Source organism: Ictidomys tridecemlineatus, chromosome 1, assembly GCF_052094955.1.
Source record: "Ictidomys tridecemlineatus isolate mIctTri1 chromosome 1, mIctTri1.hap1, whole genome shotgun sequence".
NCBI classification, from domain to species: Eukaryota; Metazoa; Chordata; class Mammalia; order Rodentia; family Sciuridae; genus Ictidomys; species Ictidomys tridecemlineatus.
Genome location: NC_135477.1, coordinates 45,211,096 through 45,229,976, shown reverse-complemented (window position 1 = coordinate 45,229,976; position 18,881 = coordinate 45,211,096). Strand labels below are relative to the sequence as shown.

At 43.4% G+C, this 18,881-nt stretch overlaps 1 long non-coding RNA gene across 3 annotated transcripts; it reads right to left on the bottom strand.

Annotated features, from left to right (window-relative positions):
- Positions 1-4,161: 4,161 nt before the first annotated feature.
- Positions 4,162-18,622, bottom strand: LOC144375288 (uncharacterized). Of its 3 annotated transcripts, XR_013434922.1 has the most exons (4): positions 17,997-18,622; positions 11,503-11,656; positions 6,617-6,736; positions 4,162-4,532 (listed from the first exon to the last, which is right to left on the bottom strand). It is a non-coding gene; the product is annotated as an uncharacterized LOC144375288 (long non-coding RNA). The 3 variants fall into 3 exon arrangements; XR_013434923.1 differs by lacking the exon at positions 11,503-11,656 and having other exon boundaries at positions 17,997-18,618; XR_013434921.1 differs by lacking the exons at positions 11,503-11,656; positions 17,997-18,622 and having other exon boundaries at positions 6,617-9,336.
- Positions 18,623-18,881: the final 259 nt, after the last annotated feature.

The following is an 18,881-nucleotide window of genomic DNA, read 5'->3' as shown; positions in this document are numbered from 1 at the left end:
AGTGTAACTCCACATCATGTATAGTAACAAGAATGGGAAATTATACTCCACCTAAGTATGGTATATCAAAATACATTCTACTGTCATGTATGACTAAAAAGAACAAATAAAAAAAATAGGGTATTTTGCTCTGCTCAATATGCAAAGATAAAGTACATTTCATTGAACCTAATATATCTTTCTTATATTTATATATTATTAAGACAAAAAATTCCTGCCAAATAAACTATTTCACAATTTTCTTATATGGCAGAATTATTTATAGTTGAAAGAGCTTTTTCAGACCAACACAAACATAATTTTTTTGTCATATATCATACAACCAAAAAAAGTAGGGAAAATTGATTAAGATATTCCTAAAATTCCCATGAATTTGCTCTACAACATTCTTAATCATCTTTCAACTAGGAGTTAGCAGTGTCTGTGTTTTTCCATGCCACAGCATCCAATATGCTGCATAGGATTATGTATTGCAGAATTTGGGTGAGGCATCCTAATTAAAATGCACTCCTCTCTTTCCAGGATCTTCTTAAAAGCCACTGACCCCCATTCTGATGCTGATATTTGGGCTAACACCTTGCTGTTCTGTTTCCATGGATTCTATACAGTAACTTTTGAGCCTATGTCACCTTATAGTGTAAACTTTTTGAAAAAGTTTTAATAGGCAATTAAACTCAAGACATAAACAGTACCACTAATGTTCACCACTAAGTAGGAAGTAACCACTCTGTGGTCAGCTAAGACCAACTGGATGTCCAACGGACCATGGGAGGTAAGCTCCTGTCACGCACCTGTCTAACTGTTACTGCAATTGTAATATCAACATACAGATATCAAAATACAGAAAATTTGTATCCAAGAGTCAATAAAACATAATGCATCCAAGTACATTTACAGCAGCATTTTAAATAACAAAAACCTGACAGAAAAAAAATCCTAAATATCTTTCTGTAGTGGATTAGTTTAATAATAGTGTTCTTCCATACAAAGGGATACTGTGCTTCACTTGAGCAGAACAAGGCGACGAACATGCACTGGTCATGGAAATGTATCACACCATCTCAGAAAGCCAAAAAATTTTAAATAATGCAGAAATGCATGATGAGAAAAAATGAGAAATAAATGGGACATTTTGGCCAATCCTGGCAGAATTTGAAGTCATATATCGTGTAGGGTGATGACAATCTTCATTTAATCTTTCACATCTTCCATACTCTAAGTATGGACAAAGACTACAGGACCCCTGAAGAGATGCTGCATGAGTGAAAACAAAATCAAAACCAACCAACAAACAAACAAAAAAAAACCCTGTGAGTGAGAAATATTGAAAGCAGCAACATCTTGTATTACTTGGTGACAAACTCACGGCACGTTTCTGTCTTAGCATGAAAATTCAAGGAGTGGGAAGGTTTGCTTGGGATTAACTAGATTAATACATTTACTCAAAATACAAATAAGTGATCCCATTTGTATAGACATGTGTATACATCAGGACAGGTCTATTGAGTTATACACAGGGTTTCCAATTTTTATGTATGTAAATTACTCCCAATTTTAGGGAACCAACTAAATCTGGTGCTAATGGTAGACTGAGTATTTTTAACCCACTTTCCAATTAAAAGATAGATGAAGTGAAATATAAAAGGGGACATCAGTGTTTTCAAAGTATGTTTTATCCACGTGATAGAAGAGAGCAAAATTGAGAAGAGACTAATAATACTAATAATAACAACAATAGCAGCAGCAGAAGGAGGAGGAGGAGGAGAAGGGGAAGCAGAAAGAAAACTAACAGCCCAGCCAAGATGCAGGTGGAGAGAGGAACCTGGAGCAGAGGTTGGTCCACTGGCTCCTGGAGACATTAGTGATTCTGGAAGAGACGCAGAGAGAGCAAGAGGCTGGAAAGTGCTTCTGGTGACCTCACAATGCTAAGGGGACAGAAGCAGTCTACCAGGACCCACCAAAGCCACTGTACCTAGGAGTAAGAGAGAAATAAAGTAACTCCTGAAGCCACCGAAAGGAAGATTTCAACAATCTCAGTCCCCACAGCTGGACCAAGGTTATCTAGGACAACTAGTGCCCCCAGACGTCTGGAAGGAGTAAAATCCTCTGCCAAAGTAAACACCCTTCTAGACTAAAAGTCATTTCTAAAATAATAATGATAATTAAAATTGTTAAGCATTATTTCTGGAGGTGTAGCTCTGTGGTAGAGCACCGCCCAGCCTACGAGAAGACCTGGGCTACATCCTCAGCACTGAAAAAAATGACTGGTGAGAGGTGCTGGAACCTTCAAGAGGTGGGAGGTCCTCAGGCCGTTGGGGGCATGCCCACTAAGGGGACTGTAGGACCTTGGTCTCTTCTTCTTTCTCTCTTTTACTTCCCTGCCAGGAGACAAGCTGTTCTGCTCCACAATGCACTGCCACCATTATGTGCCACCACAGCCCCAAAGCATGAGAGCCAATCATGGATTAAAGCCTCCAGAACTGTCAGCCAAAATCAACCTCTTCTCAGATCCTTGTGAGCGTGACTGGTGTGGTACAGGGAGCACTAACGTGAAGGGCACTCTGCAACTCAGCCACTTTAGAAAACCTTGGTCACCACATGCTATGGTTGAAGGTAGGCATGTTCTAGTATCCAGCAATTCTGCTTCTAGGTGGAACAGAAATGCACATTCATATCAACAGGATTTGTTACAGTATCAACCTGGAAACAGTCTTCATGTCCATTAATGGCAGGATGAAACAATATATTCTGGTTATTTAATACAACCAACACCAATGCCAAAGTGAAAATGAATATATTATTGATACTTGTAAGTACATATGTGAACTTCTCAAGCACAAGGGGAAGATGCATGAAAAACTGTAAGATTTCCACTTATAAAAATTCCAAATGAAGCCAAACTTACTGCATTGTGTAGAAATGATTACTGAAGAATGATAAAGAAAATTGTACTTGCCATATGGGTCAGGAGAGTAGTTTCCTCTGGGGGAAGGATGGAGGAGGGGAAAAGGACGTGAGTGGGGTTTGTGGGATGCCAGCAAAGAACGATGATGATTTGCATTTGCTTCTCAATAATCCATTGACCTGTAGAATTCTGCTTAGGGCACTTGTCTGAATGAGTGACATACTTCAAAATTGGAAACTTGACTTGGCTAATTGGTTTGGCAATGAGAACTAGCTTTGCCATCTAGGGTATTCGGTGGACATTTCCCAAGGTGTGGGTGAAAATATGTTTATAGTTTGCTCTCAGAAAAAAAGCATTTCATAAAAATACTATGCTGATAAGAGTCAACGAGATTTATGTTTGGATCTTTCCTAACTCCTTGTGAATAGCAATTTAAACAAACGCCCCTTTGTATGAGAGGGTAATTAACAGATATTTGGTGGGTCATTGTACACAGTCTTTTTGAAACACTTCCCAGAAATTGAAAATGTGGATTACTCTAACGATTGGATTGTAAATCCTTTGCAAGTCAGTGATTTCTAATTTCAACAAAACTATGGGATATGTAACTGAAGTATTATCTGTAGAATATTAAAATACACATTTTGTGATTTTTCAGTATGTAATTCATAAAATGTTTAAAGAATCATGACATTGCTATAATAAGCATGTGCTGTTCTTTATAAGAGCAGGTTTATTAGTACTCAATTCTATATAAAAACAATAAGCAGGAAGAAAAATTAGTTGAATCCTCATTGTAGCAATAAGTAATAGTCATCTATGGATAAATAAGCTAATTAGTTGAAAACTTGTTCTATTCATCTTATTCATATGCATTCCTATTCTTTCTTTTATGTTTATTATTTAAAAGTTTTTTAAATGGACTTATGATGCTTTGGTCACATATTCATCAAGATTTTAATGTAGCTCAATCCAGAACAAATTTTTAACCCTCAGAGATTGATGGTCAGAAGAAGCACAAAAGCATTTTAATGTGTGTATGTGTCCTATTTTATTGTAGAGACAAAAGATATTTTAAAGACTTTCAAGCAGAAAAATACGTAGGATGAAATCCTCTAAAATACATAAGATAGAAATTAGAGCTCAAGAAAAAAACTAAATGATTTGAAATTTAACTGCTAACAGAGATTTCATTCATATATTTTTAAATAGATGGAGGTGAATGTTGGAAAGAAATTTATACTGCTTTGAACAAATTTTAAGGAGTGATGCAATAGTTTAATATTAACAATTTCAGTAACAATTACATTCTTTGCAACTATTTAAACTTAAAGAAATTTTAGACATTAACTTGAAAAGGTACACAAGTATACATAGCTATTTAAGCTTAAAGGCTTAAACAAGTGGATGAATAAACCACTTGTTTATTCATAAATAATAAACAAATCTCTAACATTAAGAAAAAATTATAGGCAGACAGTTCAGGTTTGAGTCCTGTTCCTTGAAATCATTGGAGGTTCAGATCTTCTAGTCTTCTGCTCTGCCATCCTTGAGAGGTAGTATATTATGCCATTAGCCACCTTATAGCTGCCAGAGCTCCAGCCATCATGCCAGTGGTCAAGATATCCTAGGGAAAGACCACAACAGCTTTTCTGGGAAGACTTAAAAATGGAATTTCTCCTGGGCATATTACCAGGGGTCCCGTTACCAAGGGAGATAAGAATACATATCTGGCAGGCAATTAGCAGTCTGTGCATAGAGTAGGATTCTAGGTCCATTAAAGTGTAAATACACGTTGTGCATTGCTATCTCTGGAAGGAAGTTTACCAATGGAATACTTATGATCTGGTGGAGAATTTCATGTTATTTTTATCTAATTATCTTCACCTTTTATATTCAATTTGTTTTTTAAATAAATACATTCTTTTTTTCCTTGGACTTTTTAAAATTATTTATTTAGCATTGTGATCATACATAGTATTTGGATTCATTTTGACTAAATGATACACAAGAAAATTTTATTTCTAATCCCCATTTCCTCCTCCCTGGTCCTCCCCTCCTCCCTTCCCCTATTCCTCCCCCTCTACTCTACTATAAACTGCCCTTCTTCTATGTATACATAAAGGTTAAATTCCCTTTGGTGTATTTATATGTGTATAACAAGATTTTGTTTAATTCATCCTATTTCTTTGTCTTTCCCTTCCTTCCTCTTTCCCTCTCATTCTTCTTACTTTGTTCTAGTTTCCAATTATGAAAGAAAACATTCAACCCAGGATTTTGTCTGTCTTATTTCACTCAGCATGATTTTCTCCATTTTCATTCATTTACTGGAAATTGCCATAATTTCATTCTTTCTGGCTGAGTAAAACTCCATTGTGTATAGACCACATTTTCTTAATCCATTTGACTAGTGATGGGCATCTGGATTGGTTTCATGGCTTGGCCATTGTGAGTTGTGCTGCTATAAACATGGAAATGGCTGTTTTGCTCTATGCTGATTTTAGTTCTTTTGGATATATACCAAGGAGTGGGATAATTGGGTCATATGGTGGTTCCATTCCTAGATTTTTTGAGGATCCCCACACAACCAGAGTGGTGACACTAACTTCCAGTCCCACCTACAATATGCCAATGTGTTTTTCCCCAACTCCTTATCAGCATTTATTATTACTTGTTTTTTTAATAATTGGTTTTCTAACTGTAGTGAAATTAAAATCTTCATGTAGTTTTAATTAGCATTTAGTTGATTGCTAGAAATGTTGAACATTTTTTCATATCTTTTTGGCCATCTGTGTTTCTTATTTTGAGAAATTTATGCTTAGTTCTTTTACTCATTTATTGAAGGAGTTGTTTGTGGGGTTTTTTGGGGGGGCACTGAGATTTTTGTGTTCTTTATATATTCTGGGTATTAATCCCCTGTCAGAGGATCAGCTGGCAAAGATTTTCTCTCATTCTGTAGGCTCTCTCTTTGCTCTCTCAATCATTTCCTTTGCTGTGCTGAAGATTTTAAATTTGATGGCATCCCACTTACTGATTCTTGGTTTTAGTTCTTGAACTGTAGGGTTCTTGTGGAGGAATTTGGTACCTATATCTGTAAGATGGAGTGTTGAACCTATGTTTTCTTCTAGTAGCTACACAGTTTCTGATCTAATTCCTAAGTCTTTGATCCATTTTGACTTGACTTTTGTGCAGGATGAGAGATAGGGATGTAATTTCATTCTTCTACATAAGGATATCCAGTTTTCCCAGCACTATTTGCTAAAAATACTATCTATTCTTCAGCATTGCTTTGGCACCTTTGTTAATTATCAGATGACTATATTTATATGGGTTTGTCTCTGTGTCTTCTCTTCTATTCTATTGGTCTTCATGTCTATTTTGATGCCAGGTCCCATACTGTTTTTGCTATGGTAACTGTCCTGGTTTGGATATGAGGGGTCCCCTAAAAGCTCATGTATGAGACAATACAAGAAGTTTCCGAGAAGAAATGATTGGATTGTGAGAGTCTTAACCCAATCAGTGAATGAATCCCTGATGAGATTAATTGGGTGGTAACTAGAGGCGAGTGGGGTGTGGCTGGAGGAAGTGCTTAATTTGGGGCGTGGCTATGGGGTGTATATTTCAAATCTGGAGCTGGAGTCTGCTTCTTGATCACTATGATGTGAGCTGCCTTCCTCTGCCACTCTCTTCCGCCAGGATGTTCAGCCTTACCTTGAGCCCTGAGGAATGGAACCAGCTTTCACCGGACAAAGACCGTGAGCCTTTAAATAAACTTTTCCTCCCCTACAGTTATGCTGGTCAGATCCTTTAGTCACAGCAGCAAAAAAAAACCTGTGGAAAACAATAGCTCTGTTAGTATAATTTGAGATCAGATATTGAGAGGCCTCCCGCATCACTTTTCTTGTTCAGAATTGCTTTAGCTACGGTGGGTCTCTTATTCTTCCAAATGTATAAAAGGACTATTTTTTTTCTAGTTCTATGAAAATTATCATTGGTATTTTGGTAGGGATTGCATTGAATCTGTATATTGCTTTTATTAGTATGGCCATTTTTAAAAAATATTTTTTAGATGTTGATGGGTCTTTATTTTGTTCATTTATTTATATGTGGTGCTGAGAATGGAACCCAGTGCCTCACATGTGCTAGGCAAGTGCTCTACCACGAAACCACAACCCCAGCCCATTCTTTTTTAAAAAATTTAAAATTTGGGGCAGGGGCTGTGGCTCAGCAGTAGTGCACTTGCCTGGCATGTGTGAAGCACTGGGTTCATTTCTCAGAACTGCATATGAATAAATAAAAGATAAAGGTCTATCAACAACTACAAAAATATATTTTTAAAAAATTTTTAAATTTGTTCTAATTAGTTATACATGACAATACAATGCATTTAAGCACTTTGATATATGATAGATGGGGTATAATTTCTCATTTTTCTGATTGTATGCGTTGTCATTAGTCATGCAATCATATATACACATAAAGTAATAATGTCTGTTTCATTCTACTATCCTTCCCATGCCCATATCCCCTCTCCTCGACTCCCTTCATTCCCCTCTAGCTAATCTAAGGTAACTCTATTCTTCCCTATGCTCTCCTCTTATTGTGAATTAGTATCCAGAGAAAACATTTGGCCTTTGTTTTTTTGGGATTGGCTTATTTCATTTAGCATGATATTCTCTGACTTCATCCATTTATCAGCAAATGACATAATTTCAATCTTCTTTAAAGCTGAGTAATATTCCATTGGGGGAAATATATATATATATATAATATATATATATTATATATATATATCACATTTTCATTATCCATTCATCTATTGAAGGACACCTAGTTTAGTTCCATAGTTTAGCTATTGTGAATTGAACTGTTATAAATATTGATGTGGCTGCATCACTATAGTATGCTGATTTAAGTCCTTTGAGTATAAACTGAAGAGTAGGATGGTAGGGTCAAATGGTGGTTCTATTCTGAGTTTTCTGAGGAAGCTCCATACTGCTTTCCATAGCCGTTGCACCAATTTGCAGTCCCACCAGCAATGTATGTACATTTCCCCTCACATCCTCACCAACAAGAAAAACTTACACATATTCTAAGATAAAAAGAAAGTAAAATTCATGGAAGTTAGATTCAACAGACCTAAATTTAAATTCCACTTTTCCCTAAGAAACTGCATCTAGGGCTGGTTTATTCCTTTATTGCTTCTGATCCATGTGGCTGACTCCCTGGGGTTGGTTCTCCATGGGGTGGGGAGAAAGACTATTTTGCAGAAGGGTCTGTATGATTCAGAGTCACCTTTCATGGGGGCTGAGAAAGTCTGACAAGGAGGATCCTCTGGACTAGGGTCCTTTAGAGAATCTGATCTTGGTTCTGACAGTTGGGGACCCCCATGAAAACCAGGACTTCTTGGGGCCAAGAGATAAACATCTCTCCAGGGAAATAAGAGCCAAGCCAGCTGTTGATCTCCCGGGATTCAGAGCCACCCTGGGTGTAAAAGGTGCACATGTAGTTAGGGCCCTGGGAATGAGATAGTACACCAGGAGGCGAGACCTGGCCAAGTCCCTCTACCTCTGAGACTCTCTGGTCAGCAGAAGTGCCAGCTGAAGCCAGAGGCAGCAGGGGCCACCCTGCTGAAAATGATAACATCTGAGTCTTTCCAGATGGTGAGGGGCAACCCCAGGTGATGCAGGTCAAAGGCATGGCTAGGACAGACACCCAAGTGACCCATACTTACTTCTACCTTATTAGCATAGGAAGACACGCCCTGGGGGCGGGGCTTAAGATGGTAAGGAGACTTGAGAGGCATGAAGCTCTCTGAAGAGCTCAGGCTGAAGTTCCACCTCCATATGCCTGTTAAATCTAGAGAGGGGCCCCTGCCTACCCTGCAGCTGCTGTAAAACCACCCCCTCAGTCCTTGGCTTGAGCCAGCCTGGGATTCCTGTCCCCCTGTGCTGCCTCCCTTCTGGCTGGAGCTAAGTCCCTAATAAAAGCCTCACCTGTGTTAAGTGCTTCCAGGTCCAGTGTTCCCTTCTATAACTCTGGACTCGAGTTTGGTAACAGTGCCAGGGACCCCCACCTTCCCCTGTCATCCCTGCCCCGCCAGCCCCTTGGTCTCCTCCGCGTCTCTCCCTTCAGCACCGCTGACCGGCTTTCGATGGTGACTCCCCAGACCACTCCACCAGACAGATCTTGGGGTCATCTGAATCCACCTCCAAATTGACGAAGTATGAAGGACCAGAGAGGAGACAGACGCATGCTGGTGTGCACAGAAGGCCCAGGTGTGGGGAGCCCAGGATGGCGTTCAGCTCCACGCACGCACTCCGGGGAGCATGCGCTCTTTGGTGTGCAGACCACGCTGAAGGCGCACAGCTGTGGGTCCTGCACAGGGTTCGCAAGTGGAAGCCCTCAGCGTGGGAGTTGCTGTGGCCAACGCTGTTCTTGTTATCACGGTTATTGTTGTTGACATGCCTCACATCGTCACCCCATTCCCAGGTCACCGTGGGAACTAAGGTTCATACCTGCGCTTGAAAGACTTTTTCAAACACTGTGCAATAGGAAGGAGGCCAGCAAGGGCTTCCCCAGACCCCTTCTCCTCCGGGAGCTGCCCCCACCTTCCCCTGGGTGGGGACAGAGACCCCGAGAGGATGAAGTGCACACCGGGCAGTAGCCATTGTGCATCTGTCTCCATCTTCAACACTCTGCCGAGAAGGGAGCCACCAGGTTCTTCACCAAACAGTGAGACAAGGACAGTAAGCCTGACCTTCTGTGGCCATGAGTGCTGGGAGTCGATCCTGCCACTCCCTCCTGCAGAGATATCACTGGAGTCCCCATTGAAGAGGAGGCCAGCCCAGCCAGATGCTGGGAAAACCCATTCTGTTTCACCAGGTGTCCTGGGGTGCTTGCCAGGGGCCCAGAATGAGGCTCGTTTATCTCCATCAAAATCAGAAGGGTGGCTTAGGGACACAGGCCTGCCCAGCAGAGCCACACCAGCAGACAGTGAGGAGAGAAGCCAGCACAGCCCGCCCTCCAGGTGCCTGTACCCTCCCCAGCCTGTTCAGATGCACAAGCCAGCTGTAAGGACCCTCAGGTCAGGACCCAGGCAGCCAGCAGGATGGTAGTTCAGGAGGGAGGTGCTTGCCAAGCGGAGCCTGCACCCCCTCTCTGCCTCTGACCACAGGTCCTGGCTCAGGCTCCCCGTGCACCTGCAGCAGCCCTGTGGTTGTGGGAAACGCCAGAGAGGGATGTGTCTGTCCTGTGGAGAGGGTTGATTGACTGCTGTACGGGGTGTTCAGTCCTTCCAGGAGGATTCCCTTCACACGTGGACAAATGGAATGGAAGCCTCCCTCCTCAGACCACTGCACGCACCCTGCAGTGGGAGGGACCAAAAAAGGAGGGGGACAGCACCAGCCCTCCAGGTCCCTCAAAATCAAGGAGTCTCCTGAGTCTCCCTGTCCACTCCCACCCGGCTATCTCCTTCTCACCTTCAGGACTCAGCTGAGGCGCCTCTTCCCCCAGGAAGCTCTGCTTGATCTCCTTGGGCTGGGTTAAGAGCTCCTGAGCCCTTCCCACCCTGGAGCACTTCCTATCCCAGCCAATTGCCCCCTCAATGTCTGCCTCCCCCAAACCCAAGATGCCACAGGGCAGTGGGCTGTGTCTGCTGGGTTCTCTGCTCTGTCTTCAGCCCCCACCAAGGTGCCTGGCACACATGGTGCTCAATCAATCCCGAATGAGTGAGTGAGTCGACAGCAGTCCTCAATTAGGCAGTTTATTGCCCACGTGGCCGAGGAGAACTCCATGTCTTAGTTTCTAAGCAAGTAGAGCTGGAGGGGAGCTTGGAGGCTCACTGGTCACTGCTGTCCATTTACAGACCAGAGAAGCTGGAGCCCCAAGGAAAGACCAGTCCCCAGGAACTGGGGCCTTGGCTCTCTTTTACAGAACAAGGGAGGGATAGCAGAGGGCACTGGTGCCATGGATTCTGAGGGTTAGAGGGAGGCCCAGGTCTCCATGTCTTCCAAGGCCCCTGGCTTCTGTAGAAATGGAGAAACATGATACCTGGCTTGCCTTGAGATGGCGGTGCACTTCTATTTGGATGGGGAGCAGAAGCCAGATACTCCAGAAAGATGGAGGACCGAGCAGCAGTGAGGACCTAGCCTGGCCTCCATGTGGAATCCAGGCCCAGCCTTCCCCAGAAGATGCCTCTAAGAGAAGTGTGAGGGATGTGGGGCTGGACAGAGCTGGGCTGGAACCTGCTACCTCCTCAGCCAGGAGTGTGGCCTCTACCTAGTTCATCCCTACCTGAGTTCCAGACTCTGTACCCAGGTGTATACTCGCCTTCTCCATCAGATGATAGGTATCTCAACATTGCACGATTGAAACCTGACCTCATAACTGTTATCTAAGATGCATTTCCTTAATGTAAAAGAGGGTTAAGAACCTTCACCTGCTGTGTTGGTGGGACAACGGAATTAAATAGGGGAGGTGGAGCATTTGGTACAGTGCTCGGAACAGAATCTATTCTTAAAAACAATCTGTTCACAATAGGGAACCAATGCCCTAGAAAGATCACTTTTTTAAATTATAAACTAGAATGGACTCACGTTTATTCCTATAAAAACATCTATCTCCTACTGGCTTGCATTCTCCAGCAGCAGAGAAAAAAGCAGACTGACTGACGAGGGAACGCTCCAGAGCTCACAGTCTGTCTCAGTTAAGCTGCAGCTACAGGGAACTCTGTGGAAATGTCATGAAGAGCTGCAAAGAGAGAGCAGGAATAAACTAGTGCAGATTGCATGCCAAATGCCATTACTGTCCCACGTAGTGCACAGGCACTAACTCACTTAATCCCCACACCACCCCTACAAGTAGGTACCATTATCGTCTCTCTTTTAGAGGTAGATGGGATACCCAAAGGTTGGGAGGCCAGTCCACAGTCACTGATAGAAGAGTTTGGGAATAAAAGGAGGGATCCTGAATCCCAGGGAAGTGTCCATGAGCCACTGAAATGCAGAAAGTGCAACTCCTGAGTGACAAGCCCTGGTTTGCACAGGTGACCCATACCCTTGTCCACAAAAGTAACAGGAGGGCAATGTGCACATGCAGAAAAACTGGCATGGAATTGTCTAACTGCAACTTGGCCCCACCTCTAGTCCAGCCCCCAGCACAGACCTCTATAAATATTAGCATGAGGCACCTCATGCATCTACTTTCCTAAGTAAACCTCTGTTTATGCCTTTGACTGCCACCTGCTGAAATTATTTTCTATCAAGTTACACCAAGAATGGTTCTGATCCTGAATCAAGTTCCCCCTTCTTTCTGGGAAATCCTCAGACCCTTCTTCAGAGTTGTCTCTTCCCGGTGACAACTCCAAGTAGTAAAACAGATTGAAGCCATCTGACTCTAAAGCCCTGCTCCCAACCACCCGGCCCTAGCTGCCTCTCTGATCTGGGTACTACATTCATCCCCATCTCTCAGATGAGAAAACTGCTTTCCAGAGAGAGAACATTCACAAGGTCACATGGGAGACAGAGCTAGATTCTGAGCTGTGATTTTCAGTCACTTGAGCTTTCTCTGTGGGGAGAAAGGAAATGAGGACACCTCTCTCCAAAGACAGAGCCACATCTGGTGTGAGCAGAAGAACCCGAGAGGTGTGCTCATGGCTGGGGAGACCTGGGAGGGTGGGAGGCAGGAAGACCCTTCTCCCCTGAACACCTTGCATTCCTGGGGCTCAGTTTCATAGACTAGGACAGATCTTCCTGGGTTCTCAGTGACACCAGCTAACATAAGTCCACTGGCATCTACTAGACATGGGTTCTAAGCACTAATGATTCTAAGCATGGTTCTACACACTGAGGGCTACCACTACCCCTTTTACATGAGTCAACTTTATCAAAGGAGCCGAGGAGCTTGTCCACGGTCACACAGCCAGTCACACAGCCAAGCTGGGATTGAATCTAGGTAGTGGCTAACCACTCTACAACACCACCATCAGCCAGGGAAATCAGATACCATAATATGCCCTATAAGTCTTCAGGATACCCCAGCGCTCTGACTTTGAATCTGTCATTTAGGGCCTGCTGAAGCTTCCCTTCTTGAGCTGGGGTTCACCTAAATCGTCACAAAATTCCTCCAGACATTCTGGCAGCAGTAGTATTTTTTTTCTTCTGTTTGCTGATTAGACACTTGTGGTGTATAAATAAACAGCTACAGTTTAGGTTACTTAAAGGATACAGAGAACTGGCACCTTGATGTAGTGTCTAAGGAGTCTGTTTGTTATAGATGGGGCAGCACTGGAGGGCTCCGAGTGGGGGTATATTTTAGACAGGAAGGCCATCCTTCTGCATGGAGTGTAGAATGCAGGGAGCCAGACCAGGAGAAGGAAAACCCACTAGGAGACACTGAAGAGTACAGACGGGACGTGTGGATAAACAAAGGCAAAGGGACTGAAGGTGGAAAGAAGGCGGATTTGAGAACAAAGATTTGAAGGGATAGAATGAAATGTGTTGATCCCAAGGGGTTCACTGGGGCTTCAGATGCTCTGGGTCTGACCCTGTGACTGATGCATCACACGAACTTGGCTTTTAGGCTAGGTAATTTCAAGCTTCTGGTAAATTCAAGTCAGACCAGAAGACCAGAGTTTAAATCAGGCCTGTCTGCTCTCGAGCAAGTCATCTGTTTTTCCTGGAATTGGTCTCATCTTTTGTCAACTGAGAATCATGATACCTGCACCTCTGCCGCTTATTATCACATCAGCCAGCTCAGATGCCAAAATTGTCTCATCTCTTACTTACTTTCCTGATAATAAAAAGAATACTGTAAGCCTGTAACATTTACTGAGGACTTATTATGTACCAGGCACAATTATAATGTGCATTAATTCATTTACTCCTCACAAGAGCCTTAGGAGATAGGTACTGTTATGGTTACCATTCTGCAGATTAAGAAACTGGAGCAGAAAGAGATTCCAGCTTCCCACAGCTTGTGACAGAGCAAGGATGCAAACACAGCAGAGCTACCTCTCAAAACTGGATAAACCTCCTATGTATATGTTCAGGAAGCCCTGGGTCTTCTTCCTGAGTCCTCCCTCCTCTGTTTTATCCAAGAATCTTGCTTGTTGAGTCCCACACCCAGACACCCAACAAAGAGCAAGCTCAGACTTATGCTGCCATTACCAGATGCTGCCACAAGGTGCCGCTATTGAACCCCCAAACCTCGGGTTTGATCCAGGGATGTTCTTGTTGACTCAGGATCCTGTTCAAATTGCAGTAAGGTCCCACAAGGGGGCTCCTAGTCTTTGCCTCTGAGGTTGTCACCTTAGGTATTTTTCTCTCAAAATCTCACTATGGTGGGGGGACTCCAAGTCCAAAGGGGCTTCTAACTCTTTCTTGATTCTGAACCAGCAGCTGACGTTCCCCCTTGCTTTCTGGTGAGTCCCTTTTTAATCCTTTGGGGTTATTTTCTATCAGATTGACATGGGTAGTGCCCTGACTGTTGACCACCCAGGTCCACCTGACTTCAAGCCTCTGGGAAGGACTGAACTGTGGTCTAAGTGCCTTTACATACAGGAGAGTCCCTGAAAAACTACAAATTGTTTTACCCCCTCAGACTGACAACTAAAAGGAGAAGCGTTTTCTAAACACACAACACACACACACACACACACACACATCACAAACACACACAGCAAACCAAAAAATAAGATGTCCTATTGTACCTTTTCCAGGTAGGAGGTGTTCACACCCCTTCCAATGCCAAGCTACAGGGACCAAGGTGCCTCTTGCTTGAACACAAATCTACTCCAGGGAATATGGTTCTGCTTGTTGACATGTGCAAGTTCTAGAAACTTCTTTCTCTGTTTAAGGAGACTTTTACATCCTTTATAACCATAAAGAACCCTCTTCAATATCAAGTAAAAGCTTCCTAAACATACTCTAGGATAGGCCAGGGGGCTCAGAAGACCTTAGCAAGTGGAAAGGTGTCTTGGTGGACTTATTTCAGGTTGATTAGTACAATTTTTGGTACCTGGAAGAAAGAACCTGACATGTATAACAAATTAGAATAAATAAATAATTTAATTTAAAAAAAAAGAGAGAGAGAGAAAGAACCTGAGAACCGAGAGCTACTATAAAGAGAAAGCCCTTCATAGCATGGAGAATCCCAAAGCCAATCTGTGGCAAGGGCAGAGGAGTGCCATAGAGAATCAGAGCCATCCTGGAGTATAACCATCATTGAGATGGCCAGATTTTACAAATGAAAATACAGGACACCCAGTTCAATTTGAATTTCAGATGAATATCAATAATTCTTAGTATATAATTATGCGATAGCTGGGATTTATTTTCTCTAAGAATTATTTATTGTTTATTTACTTATCTGAAATTTAACTATGAATTATATTTTTTTCTATCAATAAAAAAATCCTTAACCAAATAGAGCAAAAGGAATTCAATAATATATAAAAAAAATCATGCTATTATTAAGTGGGGTTTATTCCAGAGATTCAATGCTGGATCAATATTTGAAAATCAATCAGTTTATCTACTATATTGACATGCTATGGAAGAAAAATCACATTTCCATATCAAACGAAGCAGAAAAACACTTTTATAAACTTCAACATTCACTCAAAATAAATATTCTCAGGCTGCTTTGAGGGAAACTTCCTCAACTTAATAAAGAATGTCTACAAAAAACAAAAGATAGAATATTTTATGAACATTTAACTCAAAATGTATCATGAATTTAAACGTAAAGCTATAAAACTTCTAAAAGAAAATACTGGAGGAGGTCTTTAGGACCTATGGCTTAGTGAAGAATTCTTAGCCATGACGACAAAAGCAAAACTCATAAGAGGAAAAAGAATTTGTGAAGCTTCATCAAAATTTAAAACTTTCGCTATGTAAAAGCAAAATCTTCACTTGTTAGGAAGATGGGAAGGGAAACTACAGACTGGAGGAAAAGAATTACAAAATGCGCATATCCAACAAAAGACTTATACAGGAAGTGCTCTGAAACTTCGTCACCAGCCATCAGATAAATACAGATTGAAACCCTGATAAGCTTTGACTACACAGGAAGGCAGACCCAGAATTTGCAAGGCAGAGGGCTGGAGAGGAGGGAGCTATATAAAGAGCTCTAGAAATGTGCATAGGAGTCCACTTGAATCTTTGGGCCAATATGAATCTCCACACACCTGGGGTCAAACTCAATGAGGATGGACAAGCACTATCAGGAAAGAAAAACTTCCAGGGACCTCGAAGCCGAATGATTCTCAGAACTAACAGAGCTGGAAATTATTTTAATTTCTACAAGCCTGAGTGGAGAGACTGTTGAATACATGGCCCAGCATGGGGTGTAGTGGAAATCCTAGAAGGAGTGTGTCTTCATAGTATGCCTACAGTAACCCTAGAGCACAGGACAACCTAGACCTACCTTAAGTAATCTTAAAAGACAAGCTTTAAAAGGATTGAGATGAACCCTGAGGCTCTAACCTGCCTTCCAGAACAAAGCAAACGTCTTCAAAGCCATGCAACAAAACACAGCGCTGCTAAGCCTAAGATAAAAAGGCCACACATCTGAAAATAAATAAAACTCTAGGCATATAAAGAAATGAGAAAGTATGACTCATGCCATGAGGAAAATCAGTTAATAGGAAAAAAAATTACGCAGATGATAGGAGCCAACTTGAAGGAGCACTCAGTAGTCAAGTCTGAGACAATTCAAACAAGAAAATAGAAGGGACTAAAGCCCAGAGAAGAAAGCAAATAAGTCCACTATGATGAGCATCAATGAGGGAATAGATGAGAAAAGAGAGCGCTTCCTCTCATCAGGACATCAATTAATAATGAAAGACCCCCGTCCAATGAAAGACCCCCGTATCCCTGTCCAAGGAGAATCACACAAAACACTGGCTGCAAAAGCAAGAGGTTGGTTTATTGGGACACAGGCGCCTGCGGGTGCCCAGCAGAACCTCAGCCGGAGCTTTGGTGAACTGGCACACCGGACTTGGGGATACAGAGATTTTTATAGGGTTTTGGACAGGTTTCGCGCGCGGGAAGCAACAGGTTTCTTATTGGTTTGTTTAAATCTAGCATATAGGCCACCTAGGGGGTACAGGTCTGCATTCCAAAAACCACAGGTCTGCATTCTATTCTTTCTGTTCCTGCTTATCTGTTCCGGTTTATTCATTTATGCCTCAGGATGCAGGTGCTCTGTTCTTCAACCGGTTGTCCGGAGAGCATGCCTGGTGCCTGAACCTGTTTATGGCCTGCCTGGTATCTTGGTTTCATATCTTGGCCTTAGGTAACTGGGCTGACTGGGCTAGGGTCTTTCAATAAAGGCAGAAGAAATTATGAAACTGGAAAATTACCACGTGGGAAACACCATCAGAATGATTATTTCTAGCAAGAACCTTCAGTAGATGCTAAAACTAATGAGCAAAAATATGATGTAGACAAAAATATTCTATTGGTTTCCAAATATGTCCTCAGAAGATTGATACTAATTTTAAGAGGGAAATATGTGGTTGACAGGCGCCTCTTCAACCAAATGCTAAAAGTTAACTTTTTGAACAATAGGTCTAATTGACATCTTGTGACTCTTGGTAAGGTACCCTGAGAGGGCACAACATTCCTCCTGTGACATTCTTGGGAGAATTGCACGACCTCAGTCTAATCGCGAGTAAGTATGGAACCCAAGTTGCGCAAACCCTGTACAAAGTAACCCATTACAAAGTGTTAAAGGCATGAGCTATGTCAAATCAGGAGAGAAAAAGGAAACGAGACAACTAATGCAATGGGAGGTCGTGGATTGGATTCTGGAGGGGCAATTGGTGAAATTTGAATAAGGTCTTAAATTCATCCAGAGTATTGAGTCTATGCGAATTGCTGGGTTGGACCGCTGTACTGTGGCTGTGTGAGATGTTAGGGAAATCCTACCGCTGAGAGCTTTCAAAGCGGAGAGCAGGCTGCTCTTCACCCTCCGCCAATAACCCCTGCTGGCTGGAGCCACTCCCCACTGAGCCCTCCGCAGGGAGGGAGGTGCGAACATCTGGATGACCCGTGGCTGGGGTAGGAAGAGGGACACTTGTACGCACGTGGGGCCGAGAGGAAGGCGAACTTCAGGGCGCCTGGGCTCCTCCGCTCGCCCTCCCCGCAGCCTTCCCCTACTCCTGGCAAGGCAAGCCTTCTCCGCTGGTGGCCAGGCCTCGCCAGAGGGCACCCTCGGTCTTCCCCAGACGCCACCACTTTCTCAAGCTCCGGAGCGTCTCCAAGTTGCAGCCAGCCATGACTCCGGGCTCCTCCGTGAGGAATCACCGCCAAGATGTCAGGATCCCTGAGAGCCCAGGCCCCTGCGTCCCCTGCTGGGGTCTGCCGGCCGGGGGAGGCCGGGGACCCGGGACCAGGAGCGAGCGGGATGCGGGAGGGGCAGGGTGAGAAGGACCGGGGCTCGGCTGAGTAACTCCAGAAAAGCGCCCCACGAGTAGCAGAAGTGACTCCAGGAGGTGAAGGTTCAGCTACCAGGACCACGAGAGCGCCCCGAAGGCGCTCCCGAAGCGATTGGCCGTTCCTGGGCCTGATGAAGACACAGAAATCGTGCAGGGAACAGGCTCCGCCCGCGGGTCCCTCCCTCCGCGTCCTTGGCACCAGGCGTTGGGGAGGGAGAGATAACAGAAAGAAATCGAGAAGGCAGTTGGTGTGCACGCGTGTGTGAGAGAGGAGAGAGAGGGAGGTCCATCCCAAGGTCCATCCTAGGTCCATCTAGCTTCTCTCCAATGAGGAGAGAGGCCATGTGAGCCAGTCCTTTAGACCCCCTACACACACACACACACACACACTCACACACACACACACACCAAGAAATGAAAACAAAAGGGAAACTTGAATGGAGCCCTAGTAGACACGCATGTCCTTGCTATCCTGCCTCCCCCACTCCTGTCAGGCCAGCAGCCAGCCCTCTGCACACCTCTCCGTCTATTCCC